A 14,084-nucleotide genomic window follows, 5' to 3' on the forward strand; every position below is an offset into this window, starting at 1 on the left:
TCACTGCGCCACTTGCCAAGCGCAAAGAAACAAAATCCACCCACGCAACCAGCCGGCGGGACCCGGAGCGGCGGGCCTACCGGGGCCCGCGGCGGGCGCGGGAGCGAAGCGAGCACCGTGCCCCTCGCACCCCGGGCGGTGACCAGCCCGCCCGGCCTCCCGCGCCGCTCCCGGCGCCCGCACGCCCGCAAGTCGCCGACCAGCCACGGCCGCTTACCGTGGCGCCTGGCAGCTTCCCCCGAAGCGGCCCTCAACGGCTGCCGCAGTCAGAGCACCACCCCGCGGCGGGGCACGTCTAGCCCGCCCGCAGCTCCCGGCTCCCCCGCAACGCCGCCAGTCTCGCGAGAAGCGGGCGGGCGAGAGCGCGCAAGGGGGCGGGGGAGGAGGAAGGGCGGGGCTGCCAACGGCGGCGGCCACTTGTGCGCCGCATCCGGAGGGGTGGCCGCCATTGTGCTTCGTCGCCGACTGCTCTGCTGTCCCCGTGGCCTGAGACCGAGAGCACCGGGAGAGGAGGAGGAGGAGGAGGCCCTGTGGCTGCGGTGAGCCCCACGCTCCCTGCGGTGTGCCAGCTGGAAGAGGGTAAAGAGCGGCAGCAGCGGTGGGGGAGGGGAGCATTGGCGTGCGCTTCCCCCCACCCCCACCCCCACCCCCGGGCCCTGGGAGCGGGGGAGGGCGGGCGGTGCGTGTTCCTTGGGGACCCGCGGCGGCCTGTGGCGCCGTGCTGCGGGAGTACGGGATCGCGCTTGGTAACCCCACCTGGAATTTCGGTCGGGATCGAGCCCCTCGGGGTCGGTGACGGTAGGCCTCTGCGTGGCCCCGCGCCGTGAGTTGCGTGACACTGGCATGAGTAGCAAAAGATGGCTCTTGAGAGCCAAACCGAGGCTAGAGGTGTAAATGACCGACTCTAGACACGCAAGGTGTGAGTAATAAAATGCTCCCTCATCTTGAAACTGCGTCGCGAAGATGAAGAGCGTACACACACACACACACACACACACACATCGAAATCACTACAATGAACACTCCTTTCCCACAAAATAGATGTTAGTATATGGGAGGGGGGGATCCGTGTGGGTAATAAACACATCCTCAAGACCAGTGTGAAAACAGTTTAATAAGAGTCGGCCGGCCTCTGTTCACACACCGTTTTTTGTAGTTTTTAAGTACTCTGCTTAATGTTTTAAATGTCCTAATTTCTTGCTCCCTTCTACTCCTTTTGTATCCAGAATGAAGCTACATAATGTAGGTGAGCATAGAGATAAATCTCTGATTTACAAACCCAACAGTAGTATTATCACTAAGAAGGAAGATTCTTTCTTGGTATTTTCACAAGATAACCAGAAATGGGGTCAGTGTTTCGTTTCCAGCTCCCGTGAGTGGGAAGCAGCCGACACGCTGTGGCCGTGAGGGGTAGCAGTAGAATCAGAGGCCCAGGTCACTATCATGGCCGTAGTTCTCTTCAGATTTCTTGGTTGAGATGAGTTCCCCTGCTCCTGAGATGTGTTTTTAATGGGCTGAGCTAGTGTGTGGAGCAGTCAGCAAACACTCTACAAGGCATAAAATACTTGCAGTGTGAATTTATAATGACTGTAAACAAACAGAATTTACCACGGGTCTATAACCAAGTATTATGCTCAGGAAAAACTTAAAATTGGACTTTGTGAGTTGTATCCACATAGGTTCACGTATATATGGGTTTATTTTGTTTACGTTGAGTTTCATGCTGGCGTTGAATTTGTAATGCTGCCCAGACTGACCTCTAACTTAAGATACTCTTGCCTAAGCTTTCTGGCATTGCTGGCGTGTGCCATCAGATCCAATACCACTACACAGCTCTAGTTTTGCCCTAAATGGTACACCATTGCCTCTCCCCCCCCCCACACCTATAGATTGTATTCTTTGACAGTCATATATGTTGGAATTTACTGTCGCCCCCACCCCCCATTATCTTATTTTCAGTTTCATGGGGTCAGATGTCTTATGCAATGTGGGGTCTCAGGTATACTAAGTAAGCATTTACTCTCTGACCAAACTATAACCCCAAACCCAGATCAGGTGTCTGGAATAAGGAGGTTTGTTTTCCTGCGTAACTGCAAAATTTTCCTCTGTTCTACATGAAGGTGTTGGATAATCACCTTATACATAAGCCATCCATAGTATTTATGTAGACAACGCTTAGTCAATTCCATATCCATCTCACACACCTCTTTCATCTGTTATATGATAAAGAGTTGTCCACATTTTAATATATTTCAAGAAGGTAATCTTAACTGTGGAAAATGTATCCAGTGGTATAAAGCACTGCTTGGTTACTAGATTAGGGTTTCCCTTTGCAACAATGAGCTTTGTGCTCTATCTTTTCACAACTCACACTTTAGTCATCAGACGGATGTGTAAACAATTGCTGTCTGTACCTTGCTGTAAACACTGTGCAGAAGTGTATGTGTATGGTATGTGTATGCTTGGGAAGTGTTGAAGGGAGAAATGCTTGCACTCAGCTGAGGGGTGGCTAGGACCTGCTTGTGGTGATGTGGTTTTAGAAGGTGACAGTGGCTCAAAGGTGAAATGAAGGGAGATTAGAGGTTGGCATGGAAACTTTCTGTAATACATTAGGAAGTTTAGTGCCCTGTGCTGTGGAATGAAGAACTGTTGTATCCAATAAAATTGATCTAAAGATTATCTTTGTTGGCAGATTGTTTTGTGTGTGTCAGAAACCTGGGAAGACTTATGTAAAATGTATAAGCTTATATCAAGTAATGGTTTTTAAGTAACAAATTAAGTGTTAAGTAATGAGCTATTAAACTATTAGATCAACAGTGGGCCAAATTAGATAACAATTTAAGTTGAACAAGTTCCTACTAAAGTTGATGAATCACTGAAAAAGATAATTTCATTTGAGTTTATTTATCTTTTCTGTTTTCCTGTTTTTGATTAAACTATATCATTAGTAAAGTTACTGGGAGTGAACCCAAAAGAACTGAGCAGAAGTGATAAAATTGCTTTATAATTTAAGAGGTGACTGAGATTTGATGTTGTCTGATTTTAATTTTAGTTTTCTACACCGAGATGAACCTTATTGTGGTCAAAGCTGGCCTTACCTGTGACTACTGGGTAGGCTAGATAAGTTTGAAAGTCTGGTTTTAAAATCACCTAATCCTTTGCACCCATTTTTCCACAACTCTAAAAGGGAGGGTAGGCTTGTAAAAAAGAACTCTAAAATGCTGAATGAAGATTGAATTGTGACGTCTTAACAGCAAACCACTTCAAAGAGAATAGGTTGTATCTTTAAGGGCTGTAGTACTGATAGACAGTATCACAGATTTTTTGATGCTGCTGCTAAATTTTTACCTTTTAAAAGTATTTAAGAAAACCTTAAAAATATTAGGAATATCTTAAGTCTGTGATAGCTAAGTATCAAGAGAGATTTTTCTAAAAGGCTCTAGAAGTTTTTTGTGTGTCAAAGAGCTTCCCTCATTCGGCCATATTTAGTTAGCTTCCCTGCTCTTAGGTGGTGTTGGTTGATCCTTGGATCTTGCTATTCTGAGAGATTTACGGTATGGATGTTTCAGGATAGCATCTGAAGAATGAAAATAGAAGCTACAAGACCTCTTAAGATTTTTTTAGATCATACAGTATCACTTGAGTACACCTCTGCATTCAAGGGATAGAAAAGTAAAAGTTGGCCGTGTTCTGTCCAGTCCCAGAGCACGTGACATTTCCAACATGTGTTCTTACTGGGACATGGGAGAAATTTGTAGCTGTATTTTATGATCCACTGAAGAGTTAAATCATTTTAAGAATACACATTTTTTAAAAAAATATTTATTATGTATACAATATTCTGTGTGTATATCTGCAGGCCAGAAGAGGGCACTAGACCTTATTACAGGTGGTTGTGAGTCACCATGTGGTTGCTGGGCAATGCTCTTAACCACTCAGCCATCTCTCTCAGCTAAAATACACATTTAAAGAATGTGTATTTTAAAGAATACACATTCTTTAAAATGCCAAAATTGCAATTGCTTTAAAATAATTAATAGAAGAAATGGTACATAAATAAGTTTGGTCACGCAATGATAATTTGTTAAACATTGTTGATTGGTATGTGGAAGTTAATTTTTCCTTTTTGTATGCTTAAGAATTTAATAGAAAACTTAAGTCCTACACACCCCATGATCTAAACTCTCTTTTGTTTGTGACTATGACCTCATCTTAGTAGTTATAATTGCAGCACTTTCTATGTAGATGGTAAAGGTATAAAGAACTATTTATATTTTGTGTGTTGTGTTTGCATATGTATGTGGGTTCTCAAGCTCATCTGTTTGTGGGTGGAAACCAGAGATGAATATCTGGTATCTTAGTGTCTTCCTTTATCACCTTCCACCTCGTTTTTTGAAATAAAGTCTTTACAGTCTCTAAATGAACTGGAACTCACTGATGACGGGAGATTGGTTAGCCGTGAGCCCCTGGAATCTCCTGTCTTTGTTTCACAGCACAGCTATGCATTACCACATTTTGCTTTATATGTGGGCGCTACAGACCTTCTTTCTGAGCAGAAAACATTTTACCCACTAAGAAATTTCTCCGTCTCTTACTTATTTTTTGACATAGGGTTTTTAGCCTAAACTGGGTTTAAATATTTGAGGATGACCTTGACTTTCTGTTACTCATGCCTCTACTAGATGCTGATATTATAAACTAGGATTGCAGAAAGCCTCAACCACACCCAGTTGTATGTATTTCTGCATGCTAGGCAAGTAAGTATTCTGCCACCTGAGCTATATCTCTAGCTCTGACCCCCCCAATTTAGAAGTCTTCACAGCTAGCAGGACTTGGGCTGAGATGGGTATTTAGGTTTGTTTATTTTATGTATATGCATGTATATACATCTACCAAATGTGTATAGGAGTCCAGTGAGGTCAAAGGGGACATCAGATCCTCTGGAACTGAGGGCAGATTGTTAACTGCCGTGTTGGTGCTGGAAACCAAACCCAGTCCTCTGTCAAGAGCAGTAAGCAATTTCATTGCAGAGTCATCTCCAGCCCCAAGTGAATTATTCTTAGTTCAAAGATACTGACTGTTAAGATAACTAAGCTTTTATAGAAGGCTCTTTGCAGAGAATGGCTTGTGTATAAACCTGAGTCTTAAAATATGTTTATTATATGATAAAGACAAATTTCAGATAATAAAAAAGCCAATGGATTTTCTGAGCTATTTATGTGAAATTTCTAACTCTGGTGGTGTTTTATAATAGCATTTGTTCAATATGTACAGTGTCATCAAATCTCACAATACACTTTGAAAGTAGTATCGCCATTTTGTAGGTAAAAAGCCTAAGCGTTAGAGATTAAATAATCATACCATTTATAGTGATTTCACATCTTATATTTTATCTTTTTTCTACAAATTGTCTGAAGTTGGCTTGTGCTGAAAATTAGGTAGTAGTCAGTTTATTTCCTACAAAACTTCAGTGTCTTGTTATGTAAAGTGGTAGGTGAATTTTACTAGTAAATGTGTTAATACGTTTGTGTTAAGAAATGTATTAAAATACAGGAAAAGACTTAGGTTTGGGAAACAATATCGGTTGATATGGATAGGCTGGATCTTTTTTGTTAGTCTCATAGTGTGGTTTGTGTCTACTACGTTACAGTGTGACTTGACCATCTGAATAATGAAAACCATTATTAAGTAAATAGGACAGTCATCTGCTGTGTTATGATAGGAGACAAAGCAGAATCAGAACTTGGTCAGGTTTAGTGTGATACAGCTTGTAATTCCACTATGGGGGCTGAAGTAGGAGATCACAATTGCAAAGCCATTTTGGGTAATTTAGTGTGATCTGTCTCAAAACCAAAAATAGAAAAAAAAAATCTGTATAGCTCTGACTGGCATGGAGCTAACTGCAGATGAGTTTAACCTTGAAATCAGAAGTCAGCCTGCCTCTGCCTCCTGAGTGCTGGGATTAAAGGCATGAGCCACCTGTGCTTGACTAAAATAATTTTTTAAATTAAAGTTTAAGGCTATATCTCAGTGATACAGCACTTGCCTGGCATGTGAGAGGCCCCAAGTTTAGTCTCCAATACTACAAAAAAAAAAAAGGAAAATAACTGCTTCTGGGTTATATGATTACTTCTCTGCTTTATAACTTGTTAGCTTTTCAAATTTGTTTAAGTGAAAATCCAAGTTTTACATTGACAGGCAACTTGTGGTAGGGGTCAAACAAAATTGTCCTCATGATCAGGTAACAGAACTTTCTTGCTTCAAGTGTTTTCCATTAACTTATAAAACAAATGTGTGTATGTCTGTGCCTGTCTGTGTGTGCCTGCATATATCTGCAGATTCCAGAAGCGGTTGGAGAGTGTTCCTTGGAGCTAGAGTTAAAGCATTTGTGAGCTGCCCTTCATTGATGTGGGTTTCTAGATTCTAGCCTTCAAGCAGCAAGTTAACTGCTGAGCCATCTCCCCATCTTCTGTTTTGATAGAATGTCTTGCTATGTTGCCCATGCTAGCATGGAACACATAATCTTCCTGCCTCAACCTGAGTGCTGGGATTGTAGACATGCATTATCATTCAAAGCTTTAGTTATACTCCATTTTTACTGTTAAAGATAAGATGGAAGAATCGTGCTAAGGCTGACCAAGTAAAAGGTACAGTACAGACAGAAAACAAAGGGATAATGCTGGTCAAAGAGTAAAAATGGGCATGATTAAAAATCTGCTAATCAGCCCACAATGCCCTACAATGCTTTCAGAGCTTCATTAACAACAACCTCTGGACTTTTAGTCATTTCATACTACTTATTTATTTTGAGACAGGGTCTCTCTGGAACTTACTTACTATGTAGACCAGGCTGGCTTTGAACTTAGGTCTATCTGCCTCTGCCTCCTGAGTGCTGGAATTAAAGGGGTGCATCATGACATCTAGCTGTTATTTATTCAATTAAAAAATTGTATTATATATTTTGTGTACTGTATATAGGCACTTGTAGAAGCCAGAGAATAACTTAATAATTTAAAGTTAGTTTTCTCTTCTACCAGGTAATTTCTGGGGATCAAACTCAAGATTATGAGGCTTGGGAGCAGGTATTTTTTAATACAAAGAGCTATTTCATAGGTGTGTCTATAATTGTGTACCTTGTCAATTGCCTGTGTAAGCCAGAAGGGGTATTTTTCCCTGAAATTGGAGTTATAGACAGTTGTGAGCCACCTGTTACGCCCGTATCAAGGGACCACCAAACAAGACCACCACAGAGCTGGTATCTGATGCAAACACACTAGGGTTTATTAATTACAAGTTAGCTAACCCTCTGGCACAGTGGGTGGGGGAGAACCACTCGAGGCTTCAGGTTAAGGGATTTTTAAAGGGAAAATCCCACAAGCAGAGTGGCACAAGCCTTGGCATTTTGTAATTGGGTAAAAGTATACAACTTCTGAATTTGTTGGTTGGGGTATAGGGGAATTTTAAAACAGTGACTGTCAGCAAACAAGAATTTCAGAACAGCAGTTCATCAGATACCCACAAGGTTTGAAACAAACAGGTGTTGTTTGGACACCCTGGTGGGTCACTTTGACCAGGGCTGACATAGTTTCTTGGAAGTGTTTATGACTTTGCCAGGCTTTATTCACTCCCCTAGTTAGGTCCTGTCAAAAAATGGAGTTCTTTTTCAAAATGGAGTTTGTTCTGCTCCTTCACACCGAATATGGATGCTGGGAAGCAAATTTGTGTCTGCTGCAAGAATAGTATGCACTACTGAGCAACTGTCTTTCTCTGCCCCCATTCCTTGAACTGTCTGACCTTGTACTTCATTGCTCCTTGCTCTCAATCTCGAAAAAAACAAAACAGCAAAAAAGGAAAGCATTAAGATTCATTTAGTCCATTAGTATTCTGAGTAATTGCTTTTTTTCTCCCTCTAGTTATTAGGTCATTTGTTTTCTTCTTTGGAAGTTTGTATTAAGTCTGCCTTCTGTCCATTTCATTTCTTTTCAACATTGTCTTGGAGCCAGTTATCTTCTTGTATCTTAACTGGTTGCCTATCCTTCTTTGGGGGATTTTTGTTTGTTTTTAACTGAGGTTGTTTCAGAATCTTGAGTAACTGCTTAACTTGATAGCATTGACTTGTAAACTGGGGGTTGGTCTTCCACAAAGGCAGGAAAACTAACTTTTAAGTTCCTTTAGTGGCACAAAAAGTACAGAAGTTGTAAGTGAACGGATTAATGCTAAACAGATAAAAATTCTGTTGGATACTAATTATTTCATCTCTGAAGAGCCTTGGAGTGAGAGATCCTGCATACATACACCTGAACAGAGGATACCAGTGCTTTTACTGTTTCGAATAATCTGCTTTTTGCACTTATTACTTTCAGAACTCTTCCTGGATCCTATTCTGTGCTTTGAAACACACCCTTCGGATTTTCTCGCTTTTATTCTTAAAAAATGCTTTAATATCTTTGTGTACCTTTTTTTTGCTTTCATTTCATCAACAAGTCATTTCAAATACTACCTGTAAAGTTGTCTTCAATCTTTTTTGGAACTTTTGGCGCTTTGGTATTTCCATAACATTTTGAGGTTAATATTTTTTTTCTTTTTTGAGACTTTTATTTTGTGTTTGTGTAAGAGGACATCTTGTGGGAATCATTTCTTTCCTTTTACCATGTGAATTCTGGGGATTGAACAGTCTTCTCACTGGCCCACATTTTGAGGGTTTTGTAATCATTATTTTCGTCCTTCTATGTAGGTGTGATATTAATTATCCTAGTTCGTATTTGTGTGCTCTATTTCTGCCGGAGTGTAAGTGTAATGAGTAGCATTGGTTTAATTTGTAGTTGAGTCTAAACTGTAATACTGCTTGTTTGTTTAAAACCACTAAAATAGTAGATTGCCACTGCTTTGTCCTTAGAGACCTAGAAGCCTGTGTGGTTTCTTCTCAGTATTACTGCATCAACCATGGGAATGTTTTTTTTTTCTTTTTTTGTTTTGCATTTTATTTTGTGTGTGTGGTGCAAGTGAGCCACAGACTTCATCTGAAGGTCAGGTAGAAGATTGTGGGAATTGGTTCTCTTCCTTGAACCCCGTGGGTCCAAAGGGTCAAACTCAGATACTAGACTTGGAAGCATGCCAGTGCCATCTTGTTGGCCCCAAGCTCAGTTTTGGTTGGTTGGTTTTGAAGGCCTTATCCCATAAAGGGGTCTCGGGCTTTTTATACCTTTCTCAGCAGACTACTTTTGCATTTTACTAACTTAGCAAAATCCAATTTAGGGAAGTATTTTTGTTTTATCCTATTAATGCTTCTGTCTTAGGCGGGCTCTCTCTGCCTGATTCTCTTAAAAGGTGAAAGTTTCTCAGTTTCTACTCCCCTTCCTGTCTTCTGCCCATTCTGGAGTCTAGAGTGCAGTCAGATTTTATGTAAGCCCCTGTCCTTTGTGCCAGCTGATCTCTGCCTTTAATTGGCAGACAGGATAGCTGAGTGGGTTTTATAACCCTCTCCAGTGTCCACAGACTTTTCTGTCCTATATCAATACAGAATCTTTGCAGGAAATGCAGTTTCTTAGCCTTTCCTTAACAACAGCTGATTTCCATCATGTTCTTTTGAAGGGTTTGGAAGTTGGCTAGGGTTCTCAAGATTCTCTTCTTATGTATACTTGGCTTTGCCTGCATGATTAGTGCTGTTAAAAAACTATCACAAAGTAGGTGTATACTGTTTTATTAATGAGACTTGTGTTTAACAGGCAGCTTGGTAGATGGCACTTAACATCAGATGGAGACTTAATTTTCAGATTTTAACAACTGGTGATGACATAGATTTCTTTGGGAATTTACATGAAAGAAAACTTAAAGATTATTTCCGTGGAATAGATGTAAATACATTTAATGCTGTTAGAAAGAGAGAGAGAGAGAGAGAGAGAGAGAGAGAGAGAGAGAGAGAGTGTAAATACACTTTGGGTAGTGTGTAACAGACCACCAAAAGCATGAACTAATTGTAGAGAAAACTCTGAAGGGCTTCCTAGGATTCTCAGATGAATGAAATTATCCACAGCAAGAGGAAGTCATCTTTTTTAGTAGCTACTGAGTACACCAATGTGGGAATTGGTGCACATAACTCTTGGTGCATTTGTCAGTCTCTATTAAAATGGCTTTAAATCTTAGAATAAATAAATTTTATTTAGTTACTTATTTTTAGTTTTTGAGACAGGGTTTCTCTGTGTAGCCCTGGCTGTCTAGAAACTTACTGTGTAGACCAGGCTGCCTCAAACGCACAGAGATGCTCCTGTCTCTGTCTCCTGAATGCTGAAATTAAAGGTGTTCACCACCACACCTGACCTAAAATAAATTTTTAAAAATCTGAAAAAATGCTTTATGGTGAGGGAGGATACATTAAAAATACAATGATTCAGTAAATAGTAGTAATTACAGAGACTTTATCTTGGGAGTTGAGAGTTCAGTAGAATGACAGGTTCAAACCCTTATTGAGATTGTAATGATTTTGTGGCTCATTATATTCTTTCTGCGTTCAGAACAATTCGTAGAGATCAGAAAATGCAGTTCCTTGTACCGGTCAGTGCTTGCTTGTTCTTGAGGGACAGGAGCATAGAATTCCATATTTTCGTGACTGGGGATTTCTTGTAAGCCTCAAAGTACAGTTCAGTGCAATGAAAATTGCATTTCAGTCTCAAGTAGCTATATACAAATGCAGCGCTCTGTGTTCTACCTCTTATTCTTGCTTATGCCTTTCCTTTTCTCGTGGTGTTTAGCTGTTCTTATAGTTTATTCTCCACCAGGCTACAGCTTCTTAATATTCTTTTCTGCTCAACTTAATCATTGCTTTCTTTAAAATTAATTGCTCAGCACATAGTAATCATCCCGTAAAATTCTATTAAGTGGATGAGCTTTTAATAAATGCCTTCTAGATCTTTGTTTGGTAGACATTTTTCAAGGACTACATTTTATTTCTTGCTATTTTTTGTACTTTTGACCTACAACTTATGCAACCAAATTATGTAAGTTTTCATATAACACTTACATTGTCAAAATTCAATCAGTTTATGTAGTAGCATTGCCAAAAATAGCTTCATACAGTATCAAATTCTATCTCTCGAAGGACTCTGCCTCTCTGCCTCCTCTCCAGAGATTTATTCTGAACAGACATCCTACTAAGTTACTTTGTACAAGAAAGAACTAGGATTTCCAGTGCAAAATTTCACTTCTTTCTAATGAACAGTTTTGTATGGACTTAACAAATACATTATATAGATGAGAAAAAGCAAGTGGTAGGGAGATTTCTGAGTTAGGCGACCGTATCCTCGGTTAGCTAACATCTGCAGTTTCTAAAACAGTATAGGCACTGTTGTTAATTATCCTGGGAAATAGGTATGTTGCTATGAGCCTTTAATCCCAGCATTTATAAAGTAGAATTAGGCAGATCTCTGTAAGTTCCAGGCCAGCCTGGTCTACATAGTGTGACCCTTGTCTTGAGACGAATTTATCGTGGTATGGTAATCCTAAACTAGGATCCTACAGATTATAAACTTAGACTTTTCTAGGTAATTGAAGTCTGTGCATCCTACTTAGCAGGAAATCAGTCATTTTGTTCCATTTTTACCCCATTCTGGTGGTTGGTTGGTTTTTTGCTGTTTGTCCTAGGATTTGTTTATCTTCATATTTCTAAAAGATTTGTGTGTGCTGTTACTTCAGGATGTTTTTCATGCAATTCTTTTTGGTATCATTATCTTTGTCTCTTTAATTTCTCCTCTTTATAGCATAATAAAATTGAGTAGCCTGTTTATACAATTCTGACTAAATATTAGCAGTCATTCAAATAGAAGAATACTTTCTCTCCCAGATTAACACAATTGCCCTTAAATTTTTTTTACTTTTTTTTTTTTTGAGACAGGGTTTCTCACTGTGTAGACGAGGATATCCTCGAACTCACAAGAGATCTGCCTGCCTCTGCCTCCCGAGTGCTGGGATTCAAGGCATGTACCACCACTACCCAGCTGCCTTTTAAAAATATTACAAATTAATTTATTTTGTATGTATGAGTATGCATGTATATGATCAGAGCAACTTATGAGTCCCAAGGATCAAACTCAGGTTGTAAGGTTTTGCATAAGGTGTCTTTGCCCACTAAACCATCTCACTGGTCCTACAAAAATAACTTTTAAGAAGATCTTTTGGGCCAGGCAGTGCATGTTTTTAATCCCAGCTCTTGGGAGATAGAGGCAGGCAGATCTCTGAGTTTGGGGTCAGTCTGGTCTATAGAGCGAGTTCCAGGTGAACCAGGGAAACACACAGAAAAACCTTGCCTCAAAACAAACAAACAAACAAATAAATAAAAATTTAAGAAAAAAAGATCTTTTAAGCTGGTTATTGGAGGTGGGAAAGGAGGGTCAGGCCAGTAAACTTGAAAACTGTCAGTGTACCTGACAGTGAGACTAAGTTTTCCAATAGTTGCTCTCATGTCAAAACAAACTAGCCTCAGTTTGTCCTTAGAATATTAGAAATAAATCAATAAACCATGTTTATGCTGGGCTTATTGTATTTTGGGTTGGTAAGCAGGATCTGGAATTAGTGCTGCTTTGTTGGATATTTATTATAATGATAGATATTTGTTGCGGTTGAATTTTCCCTAAACTATATGCAATGCCATTTTTTCCTGGATCCGGTACTGCAAATATATTTTGCTTGATAATACGGTACTGGAATGTATAATATTTTGCCACAATGCTCATATCATAGTGAGTTTTCTTGAGATTTCTTTTTTTTTTATAGGTTTGATATTCTGCAGTAGTCATTGTTTAATTTTATGGCTCCCTGATTAGTATGAGGTTGGTTTTTTTAATACTAATAATTTTCTCATTAAAATAAAAAGATGACTTTTTGTTATAGGTACACGGTTTTCCAATTGTACCCGCCCATCATTTCTTCCACACTGTCCATGAAATATAGTTTCCACATAGTGCTTTATTTCTTAGAACCTCTCCTTCCTTTTCCTCACTCCAGTGTGACCCGTTGTTCCCTAAGCTTTCCTGTTGCTGTTCTCTTGAATGCTCCCCTTTGTCACAGCTTCCTAGGTTCTTTATGTGGTTGTTTCATGCTTCGCATGTTTACTTTGGTAGGACATGGTCTTCACTTGAGATACTGTGGTGGGGCTTTCTCTGTGGGAGTGCTGAGATATGCCCTCAGTCCTTTTGTTCTTTGATTTAACCAATCATATGTTTTGTTCTTTAGCTCACAGTCATGGATTAGAATTCATGGCTTTATACATGCTTTTCAGTACTTCATGATTTGTTTAATAGTTGAATATTGCCAGATTTCCCTTTGTGGGGCCACTTTCCTACTGTGGCAGACTGTAGGATCTTCACTTTGTTTCTGTTTCTGAAATTTCACACTGAAATGGTTGTGGTTTGAATGTGAAATGTCCTCTGTAGGCTCATGTGTTAGATAAAACATTTGGTCCCCAGCTAGAGTTGTGTTGAAAGGCTGTGGAACCTCTAGGAAGTGGAGCCTTGCTGGAGGCAGTGGGTCACGGGAGTGAGCCCTTTGGTTCTATACATTAACCTCACTTACCTTTTCCATTACTGTCTTACTGCTAATGTTTTTGTGTCACTGCTTCATGCCCCGCTGCCTTGCTGTTCTCACTCTGGTGGGCTGTATCCCTTGAACTGGAAGTCAGAAGAATGGCTTCCTTCCTCCTCTCTTCAGTTGCTTCTGGTTCGTGGTTTTTTGTTGTTTAATTTTTGGCCACAGCGGTGAGAAAAGCAGTGCAGTGTTAAAATGGTGTTGCTTACGATGCTGCTCTTACTCTCTTGGATCTCACTTGCTTCATTTCATTGTGGAGGTTGGTGTGTTTCAGTTGTAGAAAGGTAATCCCTGGCAGTTTTCTTCTTGTTAGACCACAATCAAATGGTAATCCTTTTGAACAATTCTTTTCATGTTTAAGTTTATTTTTTCCTTTTCTGAGGTTTCCTTGGTTTATTTCAGTTTTTATGTTTTGACCATTCCAATCTTTCTCTCTCTCTTTTTTTTTTTTTTGGTTTTTCGAGACAGGGTTTCTCTGTGGTTTTGGAGCCTGTCCTGGAACTAGCTCT

At 40.0% G+C, this 14,084-nt stretch overlaps 1 protein-coding gene across 7 annotated transcripts in view; it reads left to right on the forward strand.

Annotated features, from left to right (window-relative positions):
• Positions 1-406: 406 nt before the first annotated feature.
• March7 (membrane associated ring-CH-type finger 7) overlaps positions 407-14,084 on the forward strand; it is a 36,416-nt gene continuing 22,738 nt past the window's right edge. For 6 of the 7 annotated variants that reach the window (XR_003376747.1, XR_003376749.1, XM_013345970.2 and 3 more), the window contains exon 1: positions 407-579. The gene's annotated coding sequence lies outside the window, so the exon portion shown is untranslated. The remainder of the gene's footprint in view (positions 580-14,084) is intronic. The other variant, XR_003376748.1, reaches the window with a different exon arrangement.

The sequence above is a fragment of the Microtus ochrogaster genome, chromosome 4 (genome assembly GCF_000317375.1).
Source record: "Microtus ochrogaster isolate Prairie Vole_2 chromosome 4, MicOch1.0, whole genome shotgun sequence".
Classification (NCBI taxonomy): domain Eukaryota; kingdom Metazoa; phylum Chordata; class Mammalia; order Rodentia; family Cricetidae; genus Microtus; species Microtus ochrogaster.